Source organism: Callospermophilus lateralis, chromosome 2, assembly GCF_048772815.1.
Source record: "Callospermophilus lateralis isolate mCalLat2 chromosome 2, mCalLat2.hap1, whole genome shotgun sequence".
Taxonomy (NCBI): Eukaryota; Metazoa; Chordata; class Mammalia; order Rodentia; family Sciuridae; genus Callospermophilus; species Callospermophilus lateralis.
The window spans coordinates 17870557-17890475 of record NC_135306.1 but is presented as its reverse complement, the minus strand read 5'-3'; positions in this window follow the sequence as shown (position 1 = coordinate 17890475).

Below are 19919 nucleotides of genomic sequence, written 5' to 3'. Positions count from 1 at the left end.
AAAAAGCATCCGTAGGTGATATTTTTTCCTCATTATGTCACATAACCAGGGATTGGATTTTAAATATGGACAGGACCTTTGAGTGCATTGGGTCCAGAGGTGATGACCTTGAATGTCCCCCAAGGCCAAGGAGGGAAGGTGAATGAGCCATGCCAGCCAAGGGAATGCACTGCAGAGGCCAGGCTGTCTCCAAAGGCAAAGCTGCTACTGCGGTCCCAGACTGATGCCCTCTATGATTATGGAGATGCTCTAATGCATCCACATTTTGATGTGCTGGCAATTAATTTTAAAAAATATATTAATGTTGTCACTAAATGCAAGTGTTTTAGATATTATGTAGGGCGTAACATAGCATTTCAGCATGGCCCATGGGCTGCCAGTTTGTGATTTCTGACTTTGCCCAAACCTCTGACTTTAAGAGATCCAGGCAGGAGAAATGCATTAATGTCCAAAGTCCCACCAAACAGCAGACGCAGAACCGGCCACTGATGTGGAGTCTTTCTATTCAGCTCCAGTTGAGTGGCCTTGATGGTTCTTTCATCTCATTGGGAAAGAAGAGGAAAGAGACTGGTTAAAATGCTCTTAGAACAAGAGAGGAAACCCAGGGAACCCATGTGCTAGAAAGTGTGGTGCGTTTCTCAACATTTCATCTGCTCAACACATTTTTTGCTGAATAAATGCAGCCTGATGAAGCTGAAGACTCCGTGGGAGGAAAGACCCAGGCCCTGGGGCGGGAGGTGTCTCTCTCTACAGAGAGAAAGGCAAGTGTTGAAGCAGCTTTGAAACAGCTTAGTAAGTGCTGCACTTAGAAATGAAAGGATTTGGGATTTGTGCTGCCCATGGTGGCACACGCCTATAATCCCAGTGGCTTGGGAGGCTGAGATAGGAGGATCACAAGTTCAAGGCCAGCCTCAGAAAAATCGAGGCACTAAGCGACTCAGTGAGACCCTGTCTCTAAATAAAATACAAAATAGGAAAATAGGGCTGGGGATGTGGCTTAGTGGTTGAGTGCCCCTGAGTTCAGTCCCCTGTACAAAAAAAAAAAAAAAAAAAAAAGGAAATGAAAAGATTTGGAAGAACAGGAGGAAAAGATTAACATTAAACAGAGTCATGAGGTTGGAGGGAAAGGGAGAGAAAAGGGAAATTGCATGGAAATGGAAGGAGACCCTCATTGTTATACAAAATTTCATATAAGAGGTTGTTAGGGGAATGGGAAAAAAATAAGGAGAGAAATGAATTACAGTAGATGGGGTAGAGAGAGAAGATGGGAGGGGAGGGGAGGGGGGATAGTAGAGGATAGGAAAGGTAGCAGAATACAACAGTTACTATTATGGCATTATGTAAAAATGTGGATGTGTAACCGATGTGATTCTGCAATCTTTGTAATGTTTTGAATAACCAATAAAAAAAAGAAAAAAAGAAAAAAAAAAAAAAAGATTTGTGAGAGCTTCCAAGCAAGGAACATACCCAACCTGAAGTTAAAAAAAAAGTCTTCCAAGACCAAGAAAGAGAACTATACAGAAGAGTAGGGGTCTTACAGATGAGGAAGAGCTCAGCACTCCCTGAAGTGGGCCACCTCAACCACACAGTCCCAAAGGGAAGAGAAAGGTTGTCTTCCAATTGGCCAGAAGAGTGGCATTCACATAAAGACACACTGACCTCAGCTTCTATTTGGATTCTTATAGTTTTGGGATAGATAACATATGATACTATAGAAGAGAAAAAAATTGCAATAGACATCAATTTTCTCTAAGCAAACTTAGATTACTAATGGACACCTGACTTAGGCACATCTGCCACAGTCAGTGCAGGGAACTCTGCCTGTTGGTTCACAGCTATTTAGGCTGAATTCCAGATCTGGGTCTTAGGAAAAACCACCACTTCTCAGCTGATTTCCAGCCAGCCTGTAATCAAACACACTGATGGGACTTCAAGCCCATTTTAGGGATTAGATTTTTGTTGTTGTTTTGTTTTGTTTTGGGGTAGGTACCAGGGATTGAACTCGGGGGACACTGGACCACTGAGCCACATCCCCAGCCCTATTTTGTATTTTATTCAGAGACAGGGTCTCCGTGAGTTACTTAGTGCCTTGCTTTTGCTGAGGCTGGTTTTGAACTTGGGATCCTCCCGCCTCAACTCAATCTCCAAATAACATTCAGAATGTTATCATGGTTGATAACTGTTTTTAAGGCACCGACTCTGGAGACAAACATCAGGTGTGGGATTCCCAGCTCTACCACCGAGTCACTATGTGCTCTTGAGAAACTTATTTACCTCCTCTATACTTCAGTTTTCTCCTTATAAAATGAGAATCGTGATAGTACCTAATTATAGAATCATTGTAAGGTTTAAGCTGTAAAAAAAATCACAAAAATTGATTGAAACAGTTCCTGATACCTTGTATATTTTTTAAGAGAGAGAGAGAGAGAGAGAGAGAGAGAGAGAGAGAGAGAATTTTTTTAATATTTATTTTTCAGATTTCGGTGGACACAACATCTTTATTTTATTTTATGTGGTGCATGCCAGGCGAATGCGTTACTGCTTGAGCCACATACCCAGCCCCCCTTGTATTTAATATACTCGCTACCACAATTATTAGGGAGTTTAGATCCAATGGTCTTTAAAGTCTCTTTCAATGCTGAAATTATATGGTTCCATAGGGGGATCATTAAATCACAAGGCCTTCTTGTACACATACTTACAGTGAGGATGGGCAATAGAGAAATAAAAATAAAAGTCAAAAACAAATCTGCTGAATAGGTACCACCTGGTGAATAGATGAGAAGTAGAAGACACCACCATTCCTAGGCTCCATGAGCTTCCAGTCTTTTTGAGAAGTTAGGAATAATCTGTATTAACCAAGAAAAAAAAAAAAAAACATACGAAAACTTCCAATTTGAAATGTCAAGAACAAGTGACTCATTTATTCAATAACCATTTCCTAAACCTCTTTTCTGTGCCTGGTGATGTCCTGGATGCTGTGACACATGAAGAATCAGGACACATCCAAATACTATTGGAAAAAGAAAGGGGGAGGGGGCGAGACTCAACTACCTGGATGTGTCCCAGCTACTTTCATTTGCAAATGTTCAGCAGTCTCTTTAGGGACCCCCTGTCTCCCCTCTCATCCCATTCTCCTGATTGCCAGCAAAGACCTGTGGTCAGTGTGAACTGGAGGTCATTCCACTGGCTTAATATTAATATGGTGTATGGATCTCCCCGGTCCTTTCCACTACAGCGCTTCCTCCTGCAAGCCTTGCTCCCCCACCCCCAGTTCCATCCTGTCTGTTAGTTCTGGCGTTAGTCTTGCTTTCTGAGGCTTGAACGCACGTTGAAGCTATGGCTACACGTGGTCACACAGACCCTGGCATCTCAGCTTCTGATTACCAAGATCCTTGGTGACCTGACAACGAAACATCTGGGAAACTGACTCATCTTGGTTTTCTTTTCATCTGCAGGACTTGGCACGGCTGAGGCACGGCCAGAAGGTTGGGCACTAAGTCCCTGGTGCCGTGACAACTTCCCCTCTGGCCTCTTGAAATCCTCAAGGGCTTCTATCCATGGGTTAGGCTGTTTTAATCATGGAACAGCTGGTTGTGGTAAGGGATCTATTTGTTGCACCCACTACTAATTAGTAACATTTTACAAAGCAGAACAAGAAAAGGAAAGTTTGTGACTGGGAATGAGACTTGGAAGCCATATGTAAAAGTTGCAAGTAGTGACTGTTGGAACAGCCTGCCATGACTGAGGAGTATTCAGGTGGATGGAATAGTGAAGGCTTCTTTTTCATGACTTGAGAGGCTGAGGCCATACTAGACGTTTCAGGAAAGAGTATGTGCTAGTCAGCTTTTCATTACTGCAATAAAAATACCTGACAAGAATGAGTGAGAGGAGGAAAAGTTTATTTGGGGCTTATGGTTCCAAAGATTCAGTCCATGTTGGGCCAACTTCATTGCTCTGGGCCCAAGATGAGTTAGCATAGCATGACCAAAAGACAGGACAGAGGAAAAGTATGGGAGCCAGAGACTGGGCCCCAGTGACACCCCTCTCAGCCATACCCCACCTGCCTACAGTCACCACCCAGTTGATCCCTTCAAATGATCAGTCCATCAAAAGGAGCAATCCACTGATCAGGTCATGACAACCATATTCCAGTCACTTTACTTCTATTTACTTGTAACGTTCCTGCATTAACTGGATATAAGGAAACACCTCATATCCAGACTATAAAGATTATTCCAGACTTTATCCATTCAAGAAGAATAAGGAGGAAGAGGAAGAGGAGGAGGACGAGGAGGGGGAGGCGGGGGGGGAGGAAAAAGAGAGACCAAATCAGAAGATCTTCTGGTTTTGTTATTGCTTTTCAACACATATTTATTAAATAGCTATGCATTCTTTGCCATGACGATGATCATGCAATGTTTAAAATCACTCATTAGCATACATGCACACAGTGGAAGTGAAGAAGCACGTTCCAATTCTGCTGCTGACACATCCCTGAGAGATGATCCTGGGCAAATCTCTTAGCTTACCCAACAAGATGGTCATGGACCCATTTAATATAGGCAATTCTATTTTGTAAACTAAAAGTTGGATTCTCAATGTTCATATCCACCATCAGATTTTCTCAAATTAATACAGGATTCGTTTGTAAGTCAATGAGCTTTTGATTTTGGAAGTCCTGAGGAGGCTAGGTGGATTCCTGGACAAGGGGTGTTTAAAGGGGAATCACTGCACGGGAGGCCAGAAGGAAAGGTTTATAAATTAGAACTGTTTATTCACAGTAATTTTTAAAAGTACTATCTTAAATAACTTTGAATTAGTTCTTTTTAGTTACACATAACATTAGGATTATTTTGGCCATAATTATAGAAGCATGGAATATAATTGTCCCTCCCTCCTTCTGCCCCGTTTCCTTTCTTTCTACTGACCGTTGTGCTATTTACTCTTAGTTGTTGTTGTTCTGGTTGTTGTTGATCAGCATCTCATATCCACACATATGTGAGATTTACTGGGTTATATTCATATATGTGCACAAGAAAGTCAGGTCACATTCACTCGACTCTTTCTCCATTATCATGTCCCTCCTTCTTCCTGCTCAATCCCCTTCCTCCATCTCATGGATCTTTCTTCTCTTTTGATGGAGTTGCTCCATTTCTTCTCTTTTCTTTCTCTTTTTTTCCCCCCTGTATTTTGGACTAGCTTTTGAATATCAGAGAAAACATTCAAACTTTGATTTTGGGGATGTGTGTCCATTTAGCAGGAGTCTCCTATTCCATCCGTTTCCTGGCAAATGCCATAATTTCATTCTTCCTCATAGCTAAGTAATTCACGTTGTGTATATGTACCACGTTGCCTTCATTCGTTTATCCACTGATGGGCATGAAGGCTGACTCCATAGCTTGGCTATTTCAGTATGCAGATTTTAGATCTCTTGGATACATATCAAGGAGTGGGAAAGCTGGGTCATATGGCGGTTCCATTCCTAGTTCTTTGAGGAATCTCCATGTGCTTTCCAGAGTGCTGCCGCTAATTTGCAATTCTACCAGAAACCTATGAGTATACTTTTTGCCCCACAACCTTGTCAACATCTCTTACGTATATTCTTAATAATTGCCATTCGGACTGGGATGAGATGGAATCTCCATGTAGTTTTGATTTGCATTTCCCTGATGGCTAGAGATTTTAAAGATTGCTTCATAAATGTATGGAGCATTTGTGTTTCTTTTGAGAAGCGATTGTTGAATTCTTTTGCCCATTTATTGGTTTGAAATAAGATGAGTGAATCCGACTTTTGTTCCAGGACATAGAGAGTGTGTCAAGTTAGGAAGCTTGCAGCCCTGGGCCATGAAGAAGGCCCACCCTACCTACAGAGTTGAGATGGCGGCTGTCCTGGTCTTGGTTTCCTTCTCATGACCATTCCAGCCTAGATCACTGGCGAACGTGAAGGAAGCCTGCTCTCCATTTTCCCATGACCCTTCATCTAGCTCCAGAATGTCTTTTTCTAACATTTTCCCACTCTTCCTTGTGTATCGCCCCTGTGCCACCACTAGTCATGCAGATTACACTTCCTAAACGTGTTTCTACACATCCCCAGATACTGTCATTACTCAGGCCTCACTATGCACACACCATCTCAGATCTGTCCTCAAGTCCTGCCTCCTCTCCTCCAGTCTCCAGTCTCCTGCCTGCTGCAAACCAAAGCCAGAGTGAGCCTTTAAAAACGAAACCCTCATAATATCAGTCCCATTGTTGGTCCCTGGACTTTTTGATCAATGTATACACTATGCCCTGATCAGCCAGAGAAACTGTATTTCCCAAACTGTCTGTCCAGGTTTTTTTTTCCCCCCCCTCAGGGCCTTTGCACATGCTATTCATTCTTCTACCTGAAAAATGTCTCTGCTGAACTTGTGCTTTTTTTCCCCTTTGAAATCCTTTCTGATCTTGGCCTTCTTCCCCTCCCATATAAATTTTGAGTTAAACTTCTATCTCTGGAGACTGGATATTAACTGGATATAAGGAGACACCTCACATCCAGACTGTAAAGATTATTTCAGACACACAAGACTGTGTGTGCTCCTCTATTGGAACAGTGTCTATACTTTATTGTACTCATTCCTCTACAAGGTTGCCTTCCCCTTCCAACCATAAAGTGTTTGAGGGCAAAGACTGTATCCCAGTTGTCTGATGTATCATGTTTGTTAAATTAAGAATCCGGAAATGCCCAAACTATCACTTGGTGTTAAAAAAGTACATCACCAAATTTACATATTCATTCTTAAACTTTTTTTCACTGTAAGTTCCAAGTACTAAGCATTGGATCAAATATAAAATCAAGCATGTTCCAAGACTTACCCCCCTTTCTTCAGGTAGCTCACAATCTCCAGACCCAGGAGCCTGCTAATTAGACTGTATAATTAGTGTCATAATGGAGATCTGAAGAATAATCAAATGAGGTGAGACTTTTCATTTCCCGGTGCCATCTGGGGACATAGAAGCATCACTATCAAACACTGCATCACGAAAGAAACATTTATCCAAGCAAGAAATAGCCCTATGTTCCTTTCTATGGGACAAGGTTTAGACTCAGGCTGAGCTGCTGACCCTTAATAAAAATCTCAAAACCCCTCACAGGTTGAGGTGTGAGATGGGGCATAGCAAGCACTTTGGTTCTCCTCTGTGGAAGCTGCCAGCCGGTGGTGATCTGTCCCTTCAGGGACCCTGCCACCATGAAAGAGGAGGATTCAGGGAGCATGTTCAGCCTTTGATGGGGTGCCATCTGGAGCTCTCTTATTTCTTTCCCCCAAGAAAGCAAAGGTGTTGTTTGGAGCTTATTAATCCAGAAAAACAGCAACAATAGACATATACAATTGCCTCAAGAACTTACCTGGGTTGGGTGGGAGTTGCTACATATATGCACAACTTCCCTGGGAATGTGGCAATTCACTGAAAAAATGTGAAGGGCACAGCAGTTGCTCTTTAAGGACAAAGAGTACTTATGACAAAAAGGACTTTCAATAAGGCACATCAACCTTTGTGATGGTCTCTCTTCCACATTGTAGAGGTGCACAACCCTTGGAGTGAAGCCACCCAGAGTGGTGAAACATCATTTGCAAAAGTTATGATATCATTTCCCTAATCATGTGATTATTAGCATTCACAGAAAATTGGGCTCATTCAATTGATGTAATGAAATTTCTAGATCTTAAAATTGTTTTATTAGCACACCCCACCAAAAAAAATGATTTAGTTGAACTCACAATACCCACAGTTATTGTGTGAGTAGATGGGACTTGTCTCAGCAAAGGCCCAGGGTTAGTTGACACACCCTTGTGTTCCTCTGCTGCCCCATCTCTAAAATGGGGATAAAATTATAAAACAAAATAAGCTTCTTTCTAATTGTGAACCTGTTAGTGTACATATGTCCATGGGTTTTATTAACCCATGTACCTCACTATCAACAACAAAACTAGAGTTTAAGCAAATCATTAGAGAAATTTCATTAGAACATCAAATTTTCCATAGTAGTTGAAATCAGAGACACATTTTTCTGACTTATGTGACATTTATTAAAAAGAAAAAGAAAACCTTGCAATCAATTTCAGGGATATTTAATATTCACTAAAGGATTGATAATATTCCCAAGAATGACAATCATGTCAAGTAGGCTGCAGAAAACACTCGTTACACAGCTACTGTGACTGCAAGTTATCAACTTGACTACATTCATTGTCCTTAAAAGGTCCAGCTGCTGTTGTGACCTGCATCAGTACTTAGATTGCTAGTGCTGACAGATAATAATAATAATAATTAACCAGTACATTCTGTTTAGAAGATTGAAGGTCTGTACATTCTGTGTCTCAATAGGTAAAGAGAAGAAGCTAGCCATGGTTGAGTCCTCATCTGACAAATACTGGTTGCATGACTTGAAGTTATAATGATTGTAAAGTTTACAGAATGATATCTGACATAAAGTGCGTGCTCAGTAAATGTGGGATTAATTTTTGTCATTTGTTTGAAGATAAATAGTTACGTCTGTGTCCCACGACTCCCATTTACTAGGTCTGTTTGGAAACCCAGTTCTCCTTATTCCTGAGGCTGTGATTTGTATCTATATTAGTTAGTATGTTATATAAGAGGAAGGAAAGGAAGGAAGGAAGGAAGGAAGGAAAGGAAAGGACAGACCTTTGAGTCTTAGAGCTCTTAAGTGACTGATCTCCTTGTCAATGGTCCCAAGTAAGCAGTGTTTCATTCCTCAGATCTGAATGTCAGCACCTATTTCAAAGATTTCATTACCATTAGCAATATATTAAGGCTCCCTAGAATCAGGAGAAAAGGTCAAACCTGTACTTAGAGGAGAGCGGAATGCCAAAACCCTGGCCAATACTGGAGCATGAAGTTTGCCAGCCTTTGTCAGTGGATAAATCAAGTTCATAAATCAAGTCTACTTATTGAGGGGATGTCTCAACTTCATTGCCACTTGCCTGATATGACAGACACACATGATATGGCCCAGAGAAAATAACAGCTTGAAAAAAAAAACTGACATATTTATCCACATGATACTTCCCTTAGGTTGCCTTCCCTGGACCCAAGGAGTCTGCAATTTACATTTAAAGAAGGAAGGGGGGGGGGAGGAAAGGACAGGAGAAAAAAGAGAGAGAAGTTCAATTAAAATAGACCATGTCATTTCTCTTTTTCCCTTATGAAAAATAAACTGAGGATGAATGAGTCCATTTGGATAGCATTGGATCCCTTGGAACAAGTCTCTGTGGTTGGAATTGCTCCTGTAAGGTTGTGTAACTCTCTATCATTCACGGGTTTTGCACCTTGGTAGTGGATTGGGTGTGGCATGAGACACAGACACAGAATGCAGACAGCCACTTCTCTGAGCACGTACTCTGGGGTAGGCAGGGTGCCAGGGGCTTTACTGCACTATCTTATTCATGCCTCACAATAACCCTGCAAAGTAGGTGATTTTAAGCCTATTTACAGATGAGGAAATGGAGGCCAAGAGAGAGCTGAGGTCATTTACCCAGGGGCATATATCTCGTAAGTGACAGAGCCAGGATATAGACACTTGTTGTGCCCCCAAGCCAGTTTCTAAGACACCAAATGTCTTTCCCAGGTCCTCACATCCCATTTGGCTGAAGGAGACATTTGCATAAGATGGCAAAGCCAAGGGGCTGCTCTTGAGCCAAGGCTCCTTTGTGCAGGTGCTTGGGCTCTATGGGAACATACCATTTGGGGGGCCAGACTCCAAAGGAGTTGTTTCCATTTCCCAGAGGGTGAAACTGAGGTACAGGTGATAGAGCAGTTGGCAGGAGGAAAATGGCAGGGCAGCTGCTTGGTGGTTTAAGAAAGTTCTCCTTAGGAGTCAGCCTTGAGGTTGAGGTAAGGTGGGTCTGTTTTCTGCTTTCTGATGACTGAAAAGAGAGGTGTTGGTGAAGACTAGTTAAAAACGAAATCTGTGTATCAAATGGCTTTAGGTGGAATCCTCACACCCCTGGCCTCTGCTGGTATGCCTCAGGCTCCCCATCCAGAAAGTGTGGCCAAGAACCACATTATTCCCAATGAGTATCGGGAAGAGCCGATGTGTTTAAGCTTGGTGATCTCGTTGTTTTAGCAAGCACCGTAGAATCTTAGTTCCTTTGTCATCACCACCACCTCACCACCACTGTCACTGTCACTGTGTGAATCTGCAATACCCAAACAGGATGGAGAAGACTTGTGAGAAATGAGTCGTGGGTAACTCAGATCCACAACCTCTTGCCTGCTTTGCTCTAGGTTAGACACTACACCCCTGAGATCCAAGATCCTCATCTCTAAAGTGGAGCCAGTAAAGGTTCCACGTTTCACCCCCTGGAGGGAGGTCCTGATTTTTGAATGAGATAAGGGAAGAGAGCCTTGGGCCAACTGTAAAGTATCTGGTATACAGAAGGAGTCTGTGTTGCTAACTAATCCTGCATATTTTTCTCTTTTTGTTAAATCAGTAAATTCAGCCATTAATGTTCAATCAGCATTCTGTATCAATGAGCACTGCTTTATGAACAGATTCAGCCAATCCTGATCCTATACCATGCAGTTAGCCCATACCATGTAAGTATGAATACATACAGATTTTTTTCTACACTATTTCTTAATGCAGTATAACAACTATTTATATAGAAATTTATGTTAAATTTAGTATTGTAAGTCACCTAGAGATGATTCAAATATACAAGAGGATATTGCATAGGTTCTATGCACATACCATCTCACTTTATATAGAGAGACATGAGCAAGCAGCCATAGATTTTAGTATCTGGGGGTCAAGGGGAGTCATGGAATCAAACCCTTGTGGACACAGAAGGACAACTATACGCTGTTGTGAAAATGAAAGATGAACAACATAGGCCATGTAAATCTTTCCTTGATTCATTTTTCTTTCTTTCTTTTTTTTTTTTTTTTTTTGGTATCAGGGTTTAAACTCAGGGTCACTCAGTCACTGAGCCACACCCCCAGCCCTATTTTGAATTTGAGACAGGGTCTCACTGAGTTGCTTATTGCCTCGAAGTTGCTGAGGCTAGATTTGAAACCGAGATCCTCCTGCTTCAGCCTCCCTGAGATTACAGCACGTGCCACTGTGCCCAGCTGATTCATTTCCTTTTGCTTGCCCCAGGCTCTCTCAATCTCTCTTCCCAGAGTTCTCCCAGTGTATACCGTCTTAACCACTCAATTATAATACTTGTTAGTTTTCCTCTCTGGGTCAGTTTTTTCCTCTGCAAAGTGAGGACACAAATTCAAGTCTTTATTGTGAGGACTAATTATTTTAACACATTACGCAGCCTTACAGATTCTTACCAAGGGTTCATGGGTATTACTAGACAGCTGAGCTCATGAAGTCATGAGTCCTACCTAATCCTTGGCTCTTAACCTTATGCCTAGTACCCAGTGGGTGATTGATAAATACTTCTTAATCAATAAAAGAAAGCTACATTGATTTCTACATAAGGAGGCGACTAAGGAGTAGAAAAAACAATATTAAATATACATATTTTGTTATATTTATTTATAAGGAAAATCATTTTATTCATAAATACAAATAATAAAAATATCTCACAATTAATTGAACATTTTTTGAACATTTAGGTAAGCCCCATATATTTAGTATATCTCCACTCATCTAATCCTTGTAGAAAACCTAAAATACAGATCTTGGTGTTGCAGTACTCATTTTACCACTGAATGAACTAAGCCAGTTAAGTCTCCTGCACTTGGTCATATAACCAGGATTCCAATCTAACCAGTGTGGGGCAAGATTGGGCCCTTCTGACTTCTTTCTATCAGTGCTTTAGGAGTTCATTAACTAGCTGTACATGAAGATGCTAACTTGGGCTGGTCAGTCACTCAGAGGCTTTCCCACTTTTCTTTCTAAGGTGATAGGGTTTATTCTCCCCCCTCTGAATGGTGAATATTGTGTAAAATAAAATGTGACATTGTGCATGAACCGGGGTAATGTTCAGAATCATTAAATATGGGTTATACCTATTTAACGATACCAATCAAGCAGAAAGCACACTGACCCTTCAGAACAGAATGGCCATTGGTGTTAAGCAATAGTCTTATCAGAGAATACCTGAGAGTCATCAGAACAACAGCTAGACAATTTTCTACCTCTGAAGTTTTGACAGATTATCAAAGAGAAAGTAACACAGGAATTAAATAGCAGAAGTAAGAACAGAATCTGGACTCTTGGGTCCTACAAGAATTCTAAGGAACTGAACAGATACTTCATAGAAGAAGAAATACAATCCATCAACAAATTTATGAAAAAGTATTCAACATCCCTGGCAATTAGAGAAATGCAAATAAAAAAATACATAAGATTTCATCTCACTCCAGGAAGAATGGGAATCATCAAGAATACAGGCAACGATAAATGTTGGCAAGGATGTGGGGAAAAAGGTACACTCATACATTGCTCGTGAGACTGCAAATTGGTACAACTACTATGTAAAGCATTATGGAGATTCTTCAGAAAACTTGGGATGGAACCACCATTTGACCCAGCTATCCCACTTCTAAGTTCATATTCAAAGGACTTAAAATCAGCATACTACAGTAATGCAGCCATGTCAATGTTTATAGCAGCTCAACTCACAATAGCTAAAATATGGAACCATCCTAGACGTCCTTCAATAGATGAATGAATAAAGAAAATGTGGTATGTATATTCAATGGACTATTACTCAACTTTAAAGAAGAATGAAATTGGGCTGGGGATGTGGCTCAAGTGGTAACACACTCGCATGGCATGCATGGGGTGCTGGGTTGGATCCTCAGCACCACATAAAATAAAATAAAGATGTTGTGTCCACTGAAAACTGAAAAATAAATATTAAAAAAATTCTCTCTCTCTCTCTCTCAAAAAAATGAAATTATGGCATTTTCCAGCAAATGGATGAAGTTGGAAAATATCACAGTAAGTAAAATAAGCCAATCCGCCCAAAACAGTGTTCTCTAATATGCAGGTGCTAATTCACAATAAGGGGGGCAGGGTGCTAGAGAAGAATAGCATTACCTTAGATAGGTAGAGGGAAGTGAAGGGAGGGGAGGAATGGGGATATGGAGATAGGAAGGATAGTAGAACAAAACAGACATATATACTTTATGTATATATGTGACTGCATGATCAATGTGATTCTACACCATGTACATTCAGAAAAATGAGAAATTATGTCCCATCTATGTATGATATATCAAAGTGCATAAATGCATCCTACCGCTATGTATAACTAATTAAAACAAATTAAAAATAATTAAAAACAAAGAATTCATCAATTAGTCTAGCACTTATTAAACACTATCAGAGCAGATCCAAGTATGAGCTGGTCATTTCTCAACATGACATTTCACAGTAAGCCTAAATGTCCCTTTCTTTTGAGAAGCACAAAACATTTCCAATATGCTAGGGCCATTGTCTGAGGTTGTTGTTGTTAGTATTATTATTATTTAACTAATTTTAAATTAGTTTCTAGGAGTCGGGTGATGAGCTTAGTGGTAAAGCTTATGCCTAAGGCCTAAGTTGAATAAGGCCTTGTGTAGTTCAGTTCCCAACACCACCAAAAAAAGAAAAAATGAAAGAGAAAAATGGCGTTTGATGTTTTTTCCAGGTAGCTCAGTAGTAGAGCACTGTTTTGCAAGTGTGAGGCCCTGGGTTCCATCACCAGGTGTCGGGGCTATAGCTCAGTGGTAAAGTGATTGTCTAATAAACATGAGGCCCTGGGTGTTCAATTACCAGCACAAACAAAATAAACAAATAAATGAATAAATAAATAAAAATTATTGCTTTTAAATGTGGTTTGAATAGTCTAGGATCTGTACTCTACCAGAATTAAGTGGTCTTCTTTCTCAACGTTCATATCAATAGCATTGCCTATTGACCCCCTTGTGGAGGAAAAGCCATTGCTAGTTCTGTGTATCAACAAATGTAAGCACTGGTTAGGATGCATGGCATGGTGAATCTCAAGTCATCTAAAAAGAACATTTATTATTATGATTTATCCTGAAATTCAAAAATATAGGTTTTAGAGCCAGTTGCACCTGGTCTTTTGTTGTTACAAATTCATATAGTGCTCTGAAGTTATTTTTCTCCTCTGTAAAACAGACACAGTCATGTTACCTGCCATTGAGGTTATTATAAGTGTCAAATAATATAATCTATAAGTCTAGTAAATAATCATGGTGAACTATTAGTAATGATAATTATAACAAGAATGATAACCTAAGAGTGAAAAGTCATGATAGACAGATATCCGGACTGTAGCAAAGTGTTATGCACATAACAGAAAAATGATAAAGAATTGTTGAAATAAATCAATACATTATCATCATTTGCATTAACAGAAGCACATTTTGGTAGAAAGTGTATTAGTTTGATCAATACAAAATTAGGGAATTCTTACTATAGAGTGGTTTGGAGTGTGACTTCAGGAAAGACCTTTCCTTACTGTGGGTCTTTATAGAGAGAGAGTGTTAGATTGTAGAGGTTGTAAAGTACTTTTTATTTTTTTAAAATGACAATGGGCTGGGTTAGCATATACTAACATCTTCCCCAATGCCACTCCGCTAAGACTAGGTGCAGATGAAGGGTGGTAAAGTAAGGCTGAATACTCTTGGGCTGGCTTGAGGGACTTGGGGATAGCATGAAGAGAATACCACAGAGGGAGAGATTAGCTTCAGTGGCCACAGGGAATGAGAGTACATCCTGACAGAGACATGGCTTTCTTCATCTAGATTTTAAGAATTCAAAGGACCCAATCTAAGGTGATCTGGGAGAAGAGCACAGCATGTTTTCTGGAAGTCACATAGTTAAGGTTTATGGAAGACTCATGGGGGTTATCAAATTTGCACTGAGCTTGTATGCAGCATAAAACATAGAGAATAAACTCCAAAGGAATTAAAAAAAAAAAAAAAAAAGACACAGGTCACAGGCCTCATCTCCAAGAAACTTAAAGCCCAGCACATAAAGAAAGAGAGGCACATAAATCCAACAGTAAAAAACAGAGCAGCTAAATAGTCCTCTAAGAATGATTTGTTTTAAAGTTGGTTTCACCAGTGTTATGGAGAAGTGACATCTGCACTAGATTGGAGTAAAAGTACGTCAGTTAGTGCTCTGATTTGGACATGGATCTCACAACTAGGTGGTTTGTGGTAAATCACACCCCTTTCTATCAGAGCAAAACCAACCTAACTGAATTGATGAAGAGAGATACAGGATCAGTCCATGCATACAGGATCAGAAGGAGCAAAGGAGTCAGTCCTGCTGTGGTTAATTGGCATAGAAGGAATTCATCAGAAAGCACTGCTGGATTAGCTTCTCCTGGAGAGGTCTTCACCAGACAGCAAGGAATTGCATGCTTTCAATCTCTGTTGATATAAAAAGTGGCCAATTGGACAGTGATTCTGCAATTTCTGGAAGAAAAAAAAAAGAGTTGAAAGCATTGTCCATTATGTGACTCAAGGCCTCTTCTCAAGTAAGCCACAAGATACATTTGTCCTGGAATTAAGCGGAAGGAGTTATCAAAGGTTTTGTTTTCTGGTCAACAAAACAAGGCAAAACATACCCAATGGAGAGAACGCCCACCATTGCTCATTTCTGATTTCTCACAAAGCTTCTACTTCCACAAGACTTTGGGGATATTTTCCCATTTCCAATTTAAAACAATAGAAAGATTAAAGGCGGATTAGAGGTAGGTCAGCCAAAGAGTCAAGAATGTGGCCTTTGGTGTAAAATGATCTTGGGTTTTACGGCATCATAGAACCCAGCCAACATTTTAAAAAATCTCCGTTATTCTAATCTTCATTTATGTTGCATATGCAAAATAAAATAATAAAAACTACAGATGATAGCTCTAAGGATTAAATGAAATAACTTATGTAATCAGGATCGCCCCGTCCTAATAAGTTATAGTTAATTATTATTACTAAGAAGATACAAATAACAGAATCCACAAAATTATGTGTTTTCTACAAATTAAAGAGAAAAACATGCAGTGTCCATCTTCAACTGACACACTTTTGAAAAGTCTTACAAGAGAAAGAAAAAAGAATGCAAAAGAAATGTTCTGGGTACCGGAGATAAACAAAAGGTGGCTCTTTGACTTGAGTCAAAGGACAATGGTTCGCATCTAGAAGTTTCTGTTTCAGCTTTTTAGTCAGGAAGACTAAGAGAGGACTCCAACTGGTGCCAGAATCACAAATACAAAAGGTTCACAAATCCCAGACCTTGTGGGTTCTACTTTCAAAGGGACCTTTACTTCCACTACCCTGCCTTCACCTCTGGCAAAACATGTGTTTACCAGCTCTCTTAATCTCTGTCCCTGGACTCAGAAGAGCAATTATTAAATCATGGATTTACTTTTCAGAAGGTTCTTGGAGATGCTCAAATATACTCTGGGCTGTGAATAAACTTTTTTTTAAATGACTTAAGAATATAGAATATAGAAAACTTCTGAGCAATTTAGATAACCTGAGTTCAAATCTACCTCTTGTGAAACCTAAAAACTTAGCACTGTGTCTAACACACAGTAGATGCTTGATAAGTGACATTATTGTACTGCTGGCTTGATTATCACAATTGTTGATTCTAGTATATATGTTACATTCCTACAATTACAGTTCTTCAGGAGGAAGCAAAGAGGCTGATGTTTATCCAATGCTCACTGGCATGTATGCTTGTTGGGAGCAACATGATATCCATTGTCTTATTAAATCTCCCAGATAACTATGAAATATATAAAAATGAAAAATGAGATTCAAAAGCTTCAGGGACTTTTTCTTGCTCCTGGATCTAACGTGCAGAGGGCTAACTCTGGATTGGCTGGATTCTCCACTATTTATTTAATCTCTCTAATTCAGATTTTTTTTAACTCCTGTAAAATGGGATGATAATGAGATCTCTGTAGGCTTTTTATAAGGATTCAAAGGGACTGTTCCAATAAAAAGCACTTAAATATTGCTTGGAACTTACTGCACATTCAGTAAATGTAAGCTGTTATTAGAATCGGTATTCCGCAAAAATAGAATTCGAACCCAAATTGTTCTACTCCAAAACCTACATTCTTTCTAGTGACCTAAACAGCAGATGAATATCACTGTCTGTCAATGTCCACAGATGCTTCATCTAGGAAATTTGAGATGGAGAAAATGTGTTCAAATTAAGTGTTTATTCAGAACCTAATATGCTTAAAACACCATGATTGGCACTGCATAAAGGTGAACAAGCTCTAGATAGATATGTAACTCACTATGAGGATTTGTCTTGGGCATGTGCTGACAGAAATTCAGAGGCAGTTCTATGAAAGTCCAGAGGGGGAGCCCATCAGGCTGGTGGGGGACCGCGATGTTGGTGGAAGGTTCTCTAAGCAGGTGACTGAATTGGCCTTTGGAGCTTTCTAATCTTGGAAGAAAGACATAAACAGGACACCAAGAACAATGCAAGATCCTATCTCATTTAGTTCCAGATTCTGCCTAACAGACAAGGCTTGCACTAGGAATTCTGAGATGAGAATAATTTATCTGGTCTGGAGTAAAGTAAATAGGGCTCTGGCTCTGGAAGAGAGCTGATAGAAAAAGTCCAGAGGGCCATAAAATGTAGTTATGTGGAGAGGAAGGTGGGGGTGCTCATCTATTGAGCACCTACTTTGTCATGTAGCCTACTAATTTAATCTCAGTGACAACTCCATGGTAAGGTCACTGAGACTCAGAACAATTAAGCATCTTGCAGAAGGTCATAGGAACCCGGGTCATGGTGACTCTGAAATGTGTACTTTGAACCACCCTCACCCATTCCTATCCTTCGCAATCTTTAGGGATCTGCTTTTACGTTACTTTTCTAACTTCCAGTAGAATCTTATACCCTCCCTGGCCCCATACATTGCTTTCACTTATTACCAAACAAAATAAGCGTTGAAGGACTAAACCCTAAGAGTGAAGGAAGAGGGTAAAAAAGATAAAAATAAAGAACAAAAATAAATCCCCAGAAACTTAAGGAAGTCCTGGAGGAGTGGAAGTGGGTGGGTGGGACCCAAATCCCAAATCCCAAATCGGGACAACTATGTGGGTACTGTTGCCATACTTCAAAAGGCTTCATTTTAGCTCAGATTTGGAAGTGATCTTAGGAATCTTCAAATTCCTTCCCTTTCACTTTATAAAAGCAAAGTGAGATCCAAAGATCTCACACAAATCAGAATTAAATGGGGAATCGCCTCCTTTTTTTCTTTCTTTCTTTTCTCTCTCTCTCTCTCTTTCTTTCTTTTCCCCAAAATTGAACCCAGTAGCACTTAACCACTGAGCTACATTCCCAGCCCATTTTATTTTATTTTGTATTCTGAGACAGGGTCTTACTAAGTTGCTTAAGGTCTCCTTAAGTTGCTGAGGCTGGCTTTGAACTTGCAATCCTCCTGCCTCAGCCTCTGGAGCTGCTGGGATTACAAGTGTGTGCCACTTTGCCCAGCAATCATCTGACTCTCAAATTGTTGTTCCTCTACTACAAATGATGAAAAGACAGGGAATAAGTCCATGAAAGATCAATTGATGCAATTTTTTAAAAAAAGGATAGCAGCACATGGTAGATTATGATATTATACACTAATACATAAAAAGGTTATGCATAAGTCATTGATTAGGAAGAGCTACCAGCCAAAGGTTAGGATTCATCTAAGTCTTTGCACCTCAATCAAAAATAAATAAATACAAAAACACATACATAAAGAATAAAAGTGGCTTCCAAGAGAGGAGGAGCCAAACAGTATAATTGCAGAGTCAATGAATAAATGAGCAAAAGGCTTTGCCAAATGCTCCCTGTATATTTAGGGAATGAGGCCAAAGAGCTCAATAACTTTTAAAATATGGCTGTTTCGTCCCTTCCTTTTTCTGCCACCATAAGTTGGCCTCTTCAATATTTGTTTGTCTATAAAGAACCTAAAGGGAACTTTGTTCTTGACAGGACTGGAATAAATGATATTTAAATGCCAGTTCTATACTTCAGAGTATCATGTCCCAGAGCATATTCTGTCCTCAAAATAAATTTGGGAAGTAGATATTCCCATTTGAAAGGTGAGGAAATGGAAGGGTAGAGAAGTGAAAGAACTCCTTCAAGGGCAGGATTCGGGTATGTGCTGGAGCTAGAGTGGAGTAGAACTGAGAGTGTCTGTTTTCCCTCCTAGCTGGACAGTTGAAATCCCCAAAGTCTAGGAATATTCAAAACTATTGAACACAATGACTTAAAAGCCCCCTTGAAGATACACAGCTTCCAAATGCTTAATGACCACCACTGAAGTCCATCTGTACGCATGTTCCAACTTCTATTGGAGAGGAAGGGAAATTTTGAATGACATAGTTTATGCAGTTCACCATAGCTCTTTTCTTATTGAATGACAGACAACCTGTAACTTCTATAGGTGACCTGGAGTAGCAGAAAGTCAAAGATTTGCTAAGATGAATTCCTTATCCATAGCATTGTGCACCCAGGGTCCTTTATTCTTCTAGCCAGCCTCTGAAAACTCATTTAGAAAATAGTGTGATTTTTCATTTTATAACCGGAGAACTAGAGTTCAAACTTCTTAGCTTAAGATTACATAGCAAGTTCTTCCCAAACCAGAAAGATCTGAATCTGGGATCTCCTGTTTTCAGAATAGTTCCACGATTCCCACAGAGCACATTCCAGCTTTTATAGAGGGGATGTCTGAGTCGTTTGCTCATCTTACAAATCTTTATACTTTTACCAGCACACATTCTCCACTGGTTTTCTCTCTCCCTGAAGCATGTAGCAATGATCCCAGACCTCAGGAAGGATATGGAGCAGCCCTGAGGACAGGCGCACCATAGGGATGAAAGTCACAAATTAGTGGCATTAATTTCACATCAGGTTTCCA